Source organism: Linepithema humile, chromosome 4, assembly GCF_040581485.1.
Source record: "Linepithema humile isolate Giens D197 chromosome 4, Lhum_UNIL_v1.0, whole genome shotgun sequence".
In the NCBI taxonomy this organism is placed as follows: Eukaryota; Metazoa; Arthropoda; class Insecta; order Hymenoptera; family Formicidae; genus Linepithema; species Linepithema humile.
This window is the reverse complement of record NC_090131.1, coordinates 16,575,727-16,592,063: the sequence shown is the minus strand read 5'-3', so window position 1 is coordinate 16,592,063 and position 16,337 is coordinate 16,575,727. Positions and strand designations below refer to the sequence as shown.

The 16,337-nt window shown below is 41.9% G+C and overlaps 1 protein-coding gene and 1 non-coding gene across 2 annotated transcripts in view; both read right to left on the bottom strand.

Moving 5' to 3' along the window:
* LOC105672143 (uncharacterized) overlaps positions 1-16,337 on the bottom strand; it is a 354,839-nt gene that overhangs the window by 313,053 nt on the left and 25,449 nt on the right. The window lies entirely within an intron of this gene.
* TRNAA-UGC (transfer RNA alanine (anticodon UGC)) lies at positions 6,642-6,713 on the bottom strand. Its single transcript has one exon. It is a non-coding gene; the product is annotated as a tRNA-Ala (tRNA).

Here is a 16,337-nt window from a genome sequence, read left to right as displayed (position 1 = left end):
CACAGACGAAGCGAAGCGCTGGCTATGTCGAAACGACTGTAGACAGATCGATAAATTTGCGTGAATATTCGTATAGCAGATAAGCCGGCGTGATAAACCGAAATCGGTCCTGGAAGTCCTGAATCTCCCCTCGTTACCGTCGCGAGAGATACGACGCCGCCGGAAAATGGAAGAAGATAAATTCGTCTCTTTGGTATTCCGCGCACTGATGCTTTATAACCGACACATAGAATCTTTTTCCTTTCTATTTCAATAGTGTGTTTAGTTATATAACACAGAGAGTATCATGTAAAATTTTTAATTTTATAATGATTGATGTTACGCCGAGTTGTTACACAAAAAATAATTAAAATATCTGAATTTGAAAATTCTTCAAAAAGAAAAATTTCCGATTACTAATGTTAGAAAAAATGAATCCATTTTCTAATATTATATTAATTACTCCATTTGCCATTTTTGCCGATAATAAAAGTCAGTATAACTTTATGTGTACGAGAGATGTATTTATCATTCGTATTACTCAAACGGTCCATTATTGTTTTATGAGGGCCATTCGATGAAGCTCATAATATCCGTACGCTGCACCTGCATTTCCTAATAATCTCCATTACCCTCCCCACGAGTTGCATGATTCGCCGAAAATAAAAGAGATTTATCATCCTCAATTGGCTTCCAGCAGTTTATTTCGTAAGGATCGATGGCGCGTACGCCCCTTCCATGCCAATCTCTCCTTCTCTCTCTGATATATGACGGTACGCGCTTATGGGGGATTTTCTCCATATAATATGCAACACGCGAGACGTAATTCAACGGGTGCAAGTCATCGAGATCATCCTCGTTTCGACTACGCACGGACGGATGATACAATCGATCATTCGCGACGACAGCCACGAGTATCGGGCCAAAGTGGCGGCGTGATTCTGCTAAACGCGATGCTAAACAGGTACTCTTCTTCGCCATCAGGTCGTCGACATATCGTAACGGCCGTAATATATGCCAGCGACATTATAAACGAGACGCTCGAAAGACGACGACCTTTTATCGCTTAACGTGAAGTCTTCGCTCTTTGTAAAGCGCGCAGCGGTATAACGCCGATATTCGCCGTTAATTGGTTAAATGGCTACAATTACACAATCAACAGGTAGCTGTTTCGATTTTCTACTTTCCTTTCCCTTTTCCGCGATAGGGCCAGCGTGGAAACCATTGTATCGATCTTATTGTAAAAATAAGAGGTTTAAGCCAACACATAACTCTGTCATACGCGATAGTTTTCATATAAATACTAAATGTCACGCTTTAAAAAAATTGGCCATGGATTATTTTATTGTGCAAAAATTATTAAACATCACAGAGTGGTTAAAAAAATTATTAAAACATTATTTCGTATGATTATAAAATGTGACACATTATTTGATGAATACAATTACATTTTTAGCAGATTTTAAAAAGTGACACTATAATAAATCCCCATTTTCAGTCAGGTGCGTATAAGTCTAGAAATACGAGACACTACATTAAAATCTAGATTATTTTTGTTCATCGTACATCTTCATTTATCCGTGACATCTAGTACGCACAATATTTCGCGCAAAACGGAGACAATGACACTTCTGCTAACAGCGGTCCTCGAAACGGCTCGTTAACGAAACGTCGCAATTTTCGCGAGACTACGCGCCACTACCCGGCACAATGTGCCATTAACGAAATACCCGATGAATATATATCGGCTATCGATCATTATGAGGCCGCGACTCGCTCGGATATTCCGGTAATGGTCTATCGCAGCAATAATCGTCAACATACGCAATAATCATGTCGTTTAATGACAATTGATGCGAGCCAGGAAATGCGCTCGCTTTAATATCCGCGCGCCTATGTTTACCCCGTTATAGCCGTGCCTGTACACTCGCGTGTTAATAACACGCGTACGCACGTACGCACGCACGCACCCGTGGCGGATAGCGCGGATAGCGAATAGATCCAAGGGACGGTTCTATTGTTAATATCGGATATACCATTACGCGAGATCAGTCAATATTTTCTCGTAACTGACCTACGATTCGGGATGCACTCGAGTGCATGCGAACCCTCCACGACCGGCAAGCTGCGCCGCAATTGCGTGCATCCGATCTGGCACGCAGAAACAGGGCCGCTGCTATCGATACAGAGTCAATTGTATTATGTATAAACACAGTTTGCAATCACATTTAGATCAAGATAATTCTGATGCAATATTAATAATGTTAATAATGAATCAAATGCGTATCATTTCGGGTAAATGTTTATAGAATGTTTATAGAATATATTTGCTCTCAATTAAATTGAATGCAGTGCAGTTAAGTGCACACAGCAACATAAATTTAAAATTTCTCTTTGTTATTTCAACTGGATAATATTCGGAAATTATTACTAAAATCTCAATCAATTAATAATACTTTATTATTAGCAATTACTGTATATTGCGTCTACAATTCGCCCATAATTAGGATATTTATCACAATTACCTCGTATATTTCATTATCTTTAAATGCAAATTATAGAGATGTTTCAATTCAGGGAGCATTATTAACGCTAATTTCGTAACTTTATTATTTTACCACGCGGGATTACGCGTTGCAAAATGAAATAATCGATACACGGCGCCATTGTTTCGCGCACGAGTGATGGATTAATCCGTCCCTGTCCGCCGGCATAATCCACCTTGCGTAACTGCACAATGCCTGTACTTATGGCGAAGCCACGACCCTATATGCCGAAACACGATGTATGACGTGGCGTCGAGCGTTTTCACGTAACTGACCTGCAGCGGTTCCGGATGCGCCGCGGCGAAGTTAACTCCGCGCGTATACAGTGTTACACAGTTCCGGTAACACAACCCATTGCCTCGGGTCGCGTAACGGCGTGGCGCGTTATACGGCCACAAATATTTGTGTCGGTCGAATCGAATTACATCGCTTCTGTTTACATTCGCCAGCGCTTTTGGCGAACTGGCTCGGTAATTAAAGTACGCATACTAAAATATGCGTGACGAGGTCGCTTCCTCGCTCGCCTGGCAATTCATTTTTAATGAGGAATCGCGCGAAATATCGCGATGAATAATTCCCGCGGTGGCATGCGAAAATACCAAGTTTTCGGCGCGTCGCCTCTCTGTCGAAGTTTATGCGCGGTTAACGAACGCGTTGCACATATTGCAGCGTTTCACCACGGACGAAAGTTTAATTAAAAACGGCTATGACTGCGTACGCCCGCGAAAGCTTTCCGTATACCTAACAACGAGTTTCATTTGCCAAGAAATATTTGCACATGCTACCAGCTAGCGCTGTGTAGACGTATGATAATAATAAACGCCGTGTACCAGTCGTGAAAGATTAATAAAAACGTACGATACAAAAAATATGAATTGCCTGAAATAAATTGTAAGCGAGGGAACAAAATTTTCACATTCAATGTGAATTATAAAGATTTCACATTTTAGCAAATATTTTAGCACAAAAAAATATAATATACCTGTTCAGATGTTAGGGTATTTATCTCTCTAATTGCACAAAATGACATTTTCAACCCATCGAGTGGACGCCATCGAACTAGCGTCGCTCGTCCGTTATGAGTCGCTTAATTAAAAACAATTTCATTACGAATGGAGCTATCCGCGGAATCCGAGGCTCTCGTATTTCGAGGCTCGTTCGCCGGGCGCAAATTTCCGCGCGATATTCGATGCGGCGTGTCGAGACAGCGTTCCGGAAAACTACTCGATTACCAGGTCGGATTATCGATCGATTTTTGCCGAGCAATTTTGTGTACGATATACACACGCATCCCGCCTCTCTATACATGCCCCCGCAAAAGCCGACGTGCTCACGCGAAATAGGATATTTTTCAGTAGAGTGACGAGGTGGGAGCCTCTCGCATCGGTAACTTTCGCGACGCGGTAATTGAGGGTAATTTCGCAAGGCCAATTTGCGCGGAAATTCAAAACCGAAAAATTTGCCCGCGCAAAGCCGTCGGACTAGCTGGCTGGCTCCCGTACGCCCATATGCGGATACTTCCCCCGTCCCACCCACTGATCTTCGTTCATCTCCCGTGAAACCGGCGTTTCACCTGCATCATCGGACAAACCTCGTTTCCTCCCGTAATTCCATTTTCGCGCAGGCCCCAGCGATCGCATGACTCGATTTTTCCACAATTTCACAGAGGGGAATTTCAATTAAATTACTCACCCCTCCGCGCGACGGTATCTCTCCCACTCATATACGGTTGTATACGCAGCGAGAAACAGAAAGAGAGCGGAAGAGCGATCAAAGGAGAGAAAGGAAAGAGAAAGAGAGTGAAAAAATAACGCGTTTTCCGAGCGTAGCGCGGATACACCCGGTGACGGAGATCGTCATTTGTCGCTAATGGCGACGTCCTTTCGCTGTTCTCTCGCACGAGATTGCCGATGATTAATCAGTCGTGGCAGTCTCATTTTTAGGCACGCGACGGCGATTACTCCAAAGCGAGACACACGGCGCGTTCCAATTGCTTCTTTTTTTTTTTTTATGTCACTCGGCAGCGCGCGAATTTCGACCCCGGCAATGACGCGCGTTGAAATTGCTTTTTTGATTGTCCGCTCCGGAAGTTAAATCCAATCAAATCATTCTCATTTACGGCACTTTCATCGAACCAATATTATGAAGCGCACATGTGCACGCCAGTGTAAAATAGTAACGCTGTATGGAACGCATCGAAGAGTGTTACGCGCAAGTAGCGTGTTAGTTTTCAATTACCGCCTCGCCTTTCTATATTCGCCATTGGCCTATATAAGATAAAACTTTTAGAATTTATAATTTTTTTGATTGACAAACAATAAATTATACCAATAAATGTATAATTAGCAAATAATAAATTGGAAAAATACAAGATAACAAAATGCGATTGCAATGTATGCAATCTACATATGCGCGATTTTTAGAACCATACAAGACCAATCATAAATTCCGTCTTTCTAGTCTCGCATAGATGTACAAAATTTTAATAACAAAGCATGTTGAAATAAATAGTCAATAATATTCTACGGAAGCCAACTGCAAGCAAGGCGCATTTACCTGCAGCGAGTGAGGCAACAAGCAAGTTGACTCCGTGGAAATCCCCGAGAGAATCGATGTATGACGTAATGCCATAGGAATGAAGCGTTCCCCTTCGCCTCCCTGCTTGGCTTGGCTCGTTGGCCAGCCAACCCCTTGCTCGGCTTACCAGTTCGCGACATCGCACGGCGACAATGGACGCCGACGACGCCCTCCCGATTCCCTCCCTCGGTGCATCAGCAATAAATGCATCAGCGATGAATGCGATGCATGGCCAGAAATGCATAGCTTGCAATGAGTGCTGCGGGCGGCGTCGCATCGCGAATGCAGTTCCCGGTGCCTGCAGCATGAGTGGATTACGTAGGCGAACGCGATCCCGAAACCGCGTTATTCCGCTGCAGTCAACGCGACTCCGCAGTCATGTGCATTTCTTCCCTCTTTTTTTTCGTGATCCCCGCTCGGACGCAACTGGGAAGGTGAGCAGCCCACCGCAAGCCCTTCGGGGCGAGTTACGCACGCTCGATCGGCGACCAAACCCACCCTCCACTCTCCACGTTATTTCTCTTTTTTTTTTCTAGTTATCCTTTTTGCTATGCCGCGCGGCCCCGATATTCTGGCCGTTTTTACTCTCTTCTACTTCCTCCGCCTCCAGCCGCTACTCTCGCTCATTTGCCTCGTTTTCGAATGTACCTGCGAGACAAAAGGCTTTTCATCGCGGTACACCGAGCCGCTCGAGTTATTAAATCCGCCGCTTGCGGCATTTAGCTTTTCGCGTGTGGGTATTCAAGAAAATAAATGCCGCCCGTTACTGCTCGAAGTCTCGCTCGTTATTCATTTGTGTTCGTCTTACGGCACGTTAATTCCTCTGTAATGCAGTGTACAGCGATATTTTTAACGTTTCCTATTCGCGCAGTGCTACGTTTTTTTAACCATGGAAAACGTAGAAAAGCTCGTTCCAATTTGCTCAAGGCGAGTGCTCTTATGCTTCGCTACGCGCAAAAAAAAAATGGCAAAGTCGCAGACGACTGTATGCATTGTGGGGAAATTAAAAGCCGAAACCTTAATAAACTCTCCGCGAACTTGGCGATTTTCCGGCTTCGCGAAACGTAAAACAGTTGGACGATAGGTATGACGGACGTCTGTTATAGGGTTTCTTAAAAAAAGGTCGGTTTTTGATTGACCATGGACTACGAGAATACCGCAGAGAAATATTTCGGAGTCTTCATCTTCCATGTATATCCATTACACATATCACACCGATACTTTTATGCATGTCTGTAGATATGCTTGAAGCTCTTCAATCATTTTATACATTTTAAATAAAAGTAGCAAACGTTATTTTTATTTATTAATAATGTAAAAATATTATTCGTAAACATTAAATTATACTAACAATTTACTTTTTTGTAAGTAAAGTAAAATGTGCTGAATGAGAAAGATGATGTATAGAAGATCGAAGATGTTAAATATATATATGTAAAATAAAATTTAATATTCATTTACTTAATTTTTGTCAAAAATTATTTTTAATTGTTTAGAATCGCAAATAAAAAAAGATTTAAAATTAAAGCAGCAAAAGATTGGAGATGCCGGGGATCGAACCCGGGACCTTTCACATGCAAAGCGAACGCTCTACCACTGAGCTACATCCCCGAACTATCTATACCTTCTTTCTCATCAAAGATAGGTGACATATCAATTAAATCTATACTTGATATAAATTTATATTTAAAATAAAACATTTAACCAAATATTTACTTAAATAATCAGATATTTGTCTTAAAAAACATTTATCAATCATTATTGCAATAATTATCATACGTCATTACATGCATAAATTGTACTACACTTATTTTCACTTAATTATATCAGTTTTAACCGAAATATTTCATCCGCAATCAACATTGTAAATAACAATGATCTAAAAATATTTCGTAATACTTATATGACAAGTTGAATCGTGCGACGCGTCATAGTGAAGAAGTTATCCGTGCCTATCGCGCGGTTATTATCATGTACACGTACAGTAGTGCGCTATACGTGCTGGAGAATTATGAGAGTGGCTAAAAGTCGTGTCCCCCCCCGTCGCGTGACTTATGCATCGTCGTGCTCTAATGAAGATCTATCGTTCGCTACAGTTCGTACTTTTATCCTCAACGCGCGTCGCCTGCCCGTCGTACTGTTTCTCGCATTCTTACTTTTTTCCATTCCGCGAGACGACTCCTGACGCACGATAATGTTTCGTCACGTTTCTGAATAGTTCTTATCTCGTTCAATTTGTATTCACGAAGCTCGTACATTATTTCAACGTGAATCAGACGATAATATGATCAACGCTATTGTTCGAATAACTAAAATGTATGATATTTGATATATAAAAAAAATATGAATAGTTTGAAATCATTTTATTGTTTATCAATTATCGATCATTCGCGCTACTGTGGCACGCTACGATTCATTACGTGTTGATATATTCTTAATTACTTTGCGGGTGTGTTGTGGAACTAGTCGGTAATCCGAGACTGCGCTCCAAGCAAGTTTTATACATATATCGTAAGTAACTTTATGCTACATTATAAACTCAAACTGTATATTAGGTCGCAATGCGAGAGAAAAGAGAGAATAATATATTAGCATTCTTGAGTAATAATAATTAATAATAATACTCTTCTTGATAAAAGATGAAAATCTATATATTAAAAATTCTTTTTTCTTGATACATATTTAATTCGAGAGCGTTCACTGCGGTTTTCATAAATATCACGTTACACGCGTCTTATTGAATATGTTATGATCCTATATGTCGTTTAATTTTCTTTCCCTATTTGCAGCGCGCAAGTCAATATTTTACGATAACTTAGTAACTTGCAATTTGATACTAGCTTTTAAATATTTTTGTACATTTGAAAACTTGATAAAGCGTAACTTGACACCACCGTAATGTGATATTTTGGAAGCAGATGAATAAGAACGAGTATCTTATCGTATAAATCCGAGAATCTCCCTCTCCGTAAATCCAAAGGCAAACAGTAACATGAGAATGATAGCGCAGTGTTTTAAAACAATGTTTCGGCTTACTTCTTAAAAGCACAGTAAATTAGCGCTTTAATACTCTCGTCAATAGCGACTGTTTTAATTCTAAAAATAAACGTAAAATTTTATTATTTACCTTAGAACATAAATTACGACAAGCTTATCATCTCGATGTCTCGACAAAATTTTATAAATAAATCAGACCACGTATTATCTTAGTCTTCACATAATACGTGAAAGATTCAAAAACCACGCGCTGGCGAGCGAAATATTCTCTTTTAAATTTTAAAACACCGGATCACTTCCAAGCTCCTTACGCCACCAATATTTCACCGTGCCTCTTAAAGACTAAACCCTTTGTGCACGGGAGTTCTAAGAAGGCATACTTTACAGCAGCGTATTACGCCCATCACGTGGGTATGAAGTAATAACCACCCCCGAACTCCACTCCCTATCTCTCTCTCTTTCTTTCTCGAGAACCGACTGCTAATCCTTAATTTTCCGGGACACTGCCCCCGGAACGGGCTACCGGCTTGCTAGTGGCTCTCGCATCCTTTGAGACTAACAATTAGCGATGTTAATCCTCGAGGCCTAAGAGAGACGCCTACAGGCATACGTTCTATTATACTTTAACACTCGCAGAAGACCGGGTACTAGTAAACATTCTTTTAATACCTCCCAGCAGCAGTAGCAGCGACGGCAGCGGAATCCGGTGTTGTACTCGACGAGTAACAAGCGGCGCGAACGAGGCCGTCCTCTGCAATTAACGGGCGTAATTACCAGAAAACGGCCGTAGGCCCTGAAGAACGACGTGCCCCCTTTAAAGACACGGTCTGCATATTTTATTCTTAGAATCCTTAAGTCGCGGAGATGAATGAAAGAAATAATCCCGCGATAACGTTCCGCCCGTCCCTCCCGCGACCACCCTCCGCCAGCCCCGGAGAAGAGATTGCTGTTTACACGAAAGTAACCCGCGGTGGCCCACCGGGAAGGCTCCTTTGTGTGTGATTCTTCAGGAAAAGTTCTCGGTAAATACGGTCCGGCGCACCAAAGTTTCCGACGGTATCAGCGGAGCGCTTCTTTACATTTCGAGAGATAAAACGCGGCCGGGAGGCTTTCGACCGAGCCGGATAACGTGCAGACCTGGAGCGTTCCTCAAATTTTATAGGTTTCTCGTAATATACTTGATCAAAGCGGGAGCGATCGAATTTAGTTAGGACGGTAAATACACAAATCCGTTTCAAGAAAACGTCTCTTTGCTTGCACATCGCTTGCGTCACACAATCGACTCGCTACTGTGACGATTGACAATTTATTGTTATAGTTTTAATATATCCTAGTAAATTATATACTCGCGTTATTATACTTTTATCGCATATTTCTGTAGTTTTTTCCTAAAATATTCAAAGTTCACCGAAATTCTCTGAGCGAGTATTTTTTACTGCATATAAAGCTTTGTAACGTGTAAATTCGGTATTCGACACAACTGTATATTCTATCTCCCTATCGTGCAATATTCAAAGTAGCACGTATCTCGCGTTTGATCTTCACGCCTGTCGAAGGGCGCGAACGCATCGCTGATCGTCACGAAGATGCAAGAGCCGAGACTCTATGTGAAACGTACGTGGCAAAGGCGGCGTGTAAATTCAGTAACGACCGGACGAGAACGCGAACCGGGGATAAGGATCGTCGTCTGGACGAGCATAAAGTCGTGACACATCCAATTTCGCGATTCGTCGCGCCGTATGCAAAATGCGGTTCTCACTTTTTACGATTCGACGTCCGAGAGTCGATACGAACCGCAAGGACCCGCGCGCTGCCGGAGATAAAGACCGCCCGTCGCGTCCGCGACTCCCGCCGGTCATTTCGTCGCAATTACGAATCGGTTATCGGCTCCTTATCGATGACGGTAAGTCAACTTGACATTAATCCGTTTGTCAATACGCCGCCCGAGTAATCTGGCGAGGCCAAATGGCTTGGGCGTGAATAATCATTCGCTGACAATCAACGCGCCTCTGACGCAGTTACGCACGTACACTGAACTGCAGAAGTGTTATTAGCGCGACATTAATTTTTAAACACTCGGCAGTTTGATAATCTATTAATTTTTACGAATATTATGCAATTAGAAGCATGCCATACTCGAATATTTCCAACTCTTTGCACCTTAAATTTTATAATTATATTATAATTATATGTATATCTAAATGACTGTCGGCTATACATAATAGCTGTGTTGCATTATACATCCTGATAATAATTCAATCAGAAAAGTGGATTATACAGTGTTTTAACTTTTTCAACACGAATAGAATAATGAGGTTCTAAATCTGAATTGTAAATACACGCAGCGTTTATATAATAATAATTAAATGTTCTGTAGTAAATGTATTATCCTGCGAAAGCAACAAGCTTTCTGCATTAGAGAATCCTAGTTCAGCGTATAGTGCTGCACGAAAGTAGATAATTCGCTACGCTTGTCAGTAGCGATGTTACGTGGGCGGATAACTACGTTGAATGCACACGAAGAGCACTCTCGCATACCCTTTCGTCCCTCGTGTGGCTTTTACTCTCGCTTTCGCTCTCTCCCTCTCTCGCACTCCTCTCTCTCACCCTTCCTGCCGGTCTGTCTTTTTTTCAACCCTAAATTTCATTCCCAGAATCCGTTTCCGCCGCGTGCCTGCTTGTAAAATCAGTACATCCGGGTGTCAAAGCGATGTCACTCGAACGGGTGCCCGGGCACGCATCAGTTTTAAATTCGATCAATGGGTGACGCCAAGCGTAAAACACTTTTAGGGTTGAAACTTTAAAGACCGCCTCTCATAGCAGAGAAAGAGAGAGAGAGAGAGAGAGAGAGAGAGAGAGAGAGAGAGAGAGAGAAACAGAAGAAAAGCAAATCGTAGCTACAACCGTAAAACTGTTAGGGAGGCAGTGACAATGATGCATATTGTGGGAACGTATCCGAAAATAAAAAAAATGCTTGTCCCGTATTCCGAAAATGTATAATCAATACAATACGCCAACGTACGCCATCGATGTGGTAAAAAGATGCGGTGGTTTTCAGAATGAAATTTCCGATACATTATTAATAAAGTTATTAAAGCATTTTGCAACGCAATATTATCAATGCTAACTCTTTTACGAAATTCGGCAGGTCCATGGATGTTGAATAATTGACTACTATCGTTAATTACTTCATTATCTCAAGAGGAATCTACGCTCTCCCGGGATATAAACGAGCGCACCATCCGCACATCGATCATGCGGTTCCGAACGCGTCCCAAAATTTGCGCATCGTGCACGCAGGTCCGGGCGCGTTCCAAAATTTGCGCATCGATCACGCGGCTTCCGAACGCATCCCAAAATTTGCGAGTTCTCCGATCACGTGTACGGTAGACGCGCGCTTGACAGGGTGATTTCCTAATACAAACAAAAACCGTGGCCTGCAGCGAGTGCATTACGGGTTACAACGGAGAGAGACGTTGCCAGGCAACTGATCCACGTTCGCGTAATTCATTTTAGGGAGCCACGTACATTTGTGTTGGTACGTACGGCCGACCCTCTGTTGCACTATTCGACCCTCCGAGGGTGCACTTTCGCCCCCTAACCCCTCGTGTCTTCCTCCTCGACGATGCACGCACGGCCGATAGATGCAGTCGAGTGACCGGCGACGAGCGGAGTCGCGATGATCTGATTTTAAACCAATCAACGGCGGTTTCGCGCTCAATTTACAATCAGCCCTGATACGAATCACTCGTTACGCACCGGCCAACTATGTGCGAGCGCTTCAACGAAAATATTTTAATCGATCGCGATGCGACGAGATTGCCGGAGTCGCCCAATTCGCCGAAAATTTGACTAAAGCGCCTCGCGCAATTGTCGAAATTAAATTCCACTCTTTATAAGCATGATTGCATACTCGCTATCGTTACACAACGCATCTCTACGGGCTATCGAAGTTTTAACGATGTAATCGGCATCCACAATTGTACAATTGTATCGTATATTGCAATTTTAAATATGTTAATTCAACCTTTCTACAATTTGAAAAATTTTAATAAAATACGATTTCGACATTGGTTCTCAGATATCGAGAATGCTGTATAAATAAAAAATATAAATAATTACAAGTGAAAGCCTTCGTGCGTTAAATTGCATGACGAGATAACATATTAGGTGGAAGGATGTTATTCAAGGAGAGACAGATTGCACTCGAATACTCGACAAATACTTGAAGAGAAAATTATGATAATAACCTATGCGTACACTTCGGAAATAAGCATCGTCGATTATTTATTTTCATCGGCGGGACTCGTCGCGTAACGATCGGCATTAATTCGCAACAGTAGCTCATGAATTATGTCACCTGCGCGTAATAAAGTAAATCTCGCATTTCATGGCTTTGTCCCGTCCCTTCGCGTGCGGGGCTTCTCAATTACACATCGCATTAGCCGACGATAAAAGCGGCGATCGATGATACAGTGAAGATACGGCTGTATATATGAATTTCTAATGAACGGATCGCGCTTTGTTATCGACAAATTGCACCATAGTTACTTTGTATAATATACACAAATATAAATGGATATGTATTCATACATCGAGTAGCGGATAACGCATTCTATTGTAATAATGTCGAACCCTCGTGGAGAGATTTACATAAATCGATCATCAAAGGGTTAAATAGTATTTTCACCTATCGAAAGTTTCATAAAATATGAGTTTCTGTTAAGCCGAGATACATGAAATACGTTTAGCACAGTTATTTGCATAATCGTTATAGTCCAATTTCTACCATCTGCAATCGAATTCTGCGTCTGAGTTGTGAAATACAACAGTAATCTAATCAATTATTTTAAGCACCTGAGTATCAATCTAAACTTCATTTCCTCACTAAGATCGATTTGCACAAGTTATTAAAAAAGTGGGTCACTGTTGCAACGAATCCTTCAATATGCTGCCCATGCTATTACCTGCTATTACGGTGAATCATTTTCATACCGCATTAAACGGCAGCGCATAATGTTTACTTAATAACCGCACGATCGCGACCCTGGCGGCGATTAGGAGATAAAGAATGCCGGCGTTAATTCGGCGTGACGAGCGGAGCAGATAGCCGCGGCGAATCTCTCGGCGGGCGAGCTCGCCACGCATGCATGCGTACCTATCCACCTATCTACCTACCTACTTACGTGCGTCTGCTGTCGCGTGTACGCAGTCGCGCGAGATCGCGAATTGCGTGCTGTCTGCGCTTTAATTCAGCAAAGTGCCTCGTTCGTTCCGGCGCGCGAAGACGCCGAAGGGGTGCGATCAGGATCGGATCATTATCCCTCAAGGTCTTAACTTAATAACAAGAAACACGAGTTCCTATTTACATATCAGTCAAATGAGCTATGCCATCGAGTAACAAAATCTTAAGAAAAAGAAAATTTTTAATTTTAAATCATTAAATATAAACTAATATATAATCAGATATTTAAGTTTGTAACTTATTTATCTACATCATATTATAGCTCATTTATTTACGTTAATATTTCTTCCTTCAGAGTATCTTTCTAAATTTATATGCTTATTGCAATATTTCGACAAATAAAAGTACTCTTGAAACTTGTTAATTAAAATATTAAAACCAAGATATCAGTCAACAATTTTCTTTTAATTCAAATAATATTTTATATCATTTCTTGTTAAATTTCAAGCATCTAATAAATAAGAAATTAGTAAAAAATTACTTCGCTACAAAAACTAATTCCATTCCTGTTCACCCCTGAATGCGGTACACCTAGCGTGAACGCGATCCCTCGCATAGTTGTGTAACGCGCGCGACTGCCAGGTGAGAATTCACGTCGTAAGAAACGGCACGTGGACACATGAGGTTAATGAGCAACCGTATGCGCCGTCTCGATGATCCCCACGGCGGAAGTGACGCGCGAGCATCGGAAAAATGCCAAGGAGTCGCCTTCTGTCGGCCGAGCGACATTATCGCAATAATTGCGTGTTTCACGCACTCGTGACCTCTACGCCGCCTGCGACACGCCCGGGATAAGCTTCTGAATTGCGAACTACGCTGCAATTGCGTTGCAGCGTAAGTCGTAACTCGTAATGATAGCTGCGGCTGCCGAGAATACGTACGGTTTATTAAAGCAATCGCGCACCTTCTGCACACGCCAGATGCGTAATTAGGCTTTCAAATTGGTCGTTACCTGGGACAGCGCGCGATAAGTACAATGTAAAGCCTTCATAAATTGCAATCACGCCCGCTGCACATGTCTAATGAAGATATATCCCGACGCAAGTTTATGTTACTTAAATATGAATTTGTGCTTTAATTAAACAATGTCCTGTGTGCGAGCAATCTTGCTGAATTTCTGTCTTTACTTCGTAAATCAAAATTGTTATCACAGAAGCCACCGAGAAGCCTCCTCCTTTTGCTCCGGCATTTTGGCCGTCGACTCGAATACCGGAGCAGCGTAACAATCGGCATGTAACTAGAGCCACTTCCGCAATGTCGGATTCATCTCCTGGGAACTTGGATTGCTTCCCGAACAATACATCGTGCGCGCGATTCCCAAAGCGGTATCATGTCTCGCGACGCCGAGGCGAGAGCAGCCTTACGTTGAGGATCGATACCTCATCAACTATGAATCCAGAGCTCAATCGCCTGTCGCCGGATGCATTTCGGCAGTAATAGTTTCTCGCGAGCTTTTGCGACCGCTAACGCAATTTCGCATCCTATCTCTGATATCGATCGAAGATTAGCATCTGGCTGTCCGCAAAGGGAGATTAGCCAGATCGATCACACGTGCTGAACCAATTCCTCTGGCCGGTTGCTCATCAATACCAGTAATGGTACCGTCCCCCTACGATCTTGCCCCTCTTCCTTCCTCCTCCTAGGTCTGTATTGTATATATGTATACGCCCCTGTACTCCTCTAATAGGCATATAATCGCCATGCATATACAGCGACGGACACGTACGACGGCCCCGTATGTGCGGTCTTACATATACACACGTACATATACTATATACTATATTTACGTATATATATTTATACATATAAATATGTACATGCATGTACATATATCTATATATACTAAATTATACACAAATTATATATATACATGCATACATACATATATATATATATATATATATATATATATAATTATATATTATACATTTACTATCTATATACGTACATTGATATCTCTATAATGTCCGGCATGCTATATGCTGTCCGCATACGTACGCGTTTAGGTGTATTCGTATATGCGTGCCTGTGTATATGTATAATTGGGTGCATAGTGCGACATACGGTACGATTGCAAATGCAAACATGCTTGCGCCAGTCGATGTACGTCATCTCGTGAGCCAATGCAAATATCCATGAAGCCCACTTTAAGCTTTGAGGCAGATTCTACTACGAGGTAATGCGGTCTATCGATTTTCTCGGCTCCTCTATACTGGTTCACTTTGCCAGATCTAATGGCAATGGGCGCAGAATTCGAATGCAGCTATGCGCGTCTTGCCGTGCGTTTCGCTGTGTATAAGCTTAATTAAGTTTTGTGAAATGTGCAGATCTTACGCGTGCATTTATATTAAAATTTAAGTTTTCTCATTTTTAATCTCTAATTACATCAAATACAAGAAAACGCAATTAAAATGTAATTTATAATTACATTAGACATAATATTTAATTTAATTATAAAAAATAGCGCGCGCTTCTTTTCAAATTATTTTAATTACTCTGTTATTTTAACTCTCAGTTTGCCAAGTTTATTTTAATGCAATATTTTTTATACCGTTTTGTTACATAATTAGATCTTATTATTATGTTAGACTACATTTAAGCACAAACCGAGCAAAATAAGATTCCGCTAAAAATATACAAGTCTCGACCTGCGAGCACGAGCGACAGACTGTTACATCTGCCGCTCGTATAATGCGCGATATCGTGACTGTTACATCTGTCGCGCGCGCATAATGCATGAGAGGTGCGTGTGCATGTGCGATATTACGGCGGAATAGGCGCCCGCGGAAAATGGAAAAGCGTGGTGTACTACGTAACACCACGCTTGCGTTACCGCCGATGTTACGGGCGTAAAAATCGGAAGACTTCGTGGGGTATCCTCGCAACTGTTGCACTACTTACACCGCTATCTCGCCCGTCTGCCAGCACACAATGTTTTATTATCACGCATTGCGTCGTTCCATTTGGTCGTACGCAAAAGTGCAAAACGGCGT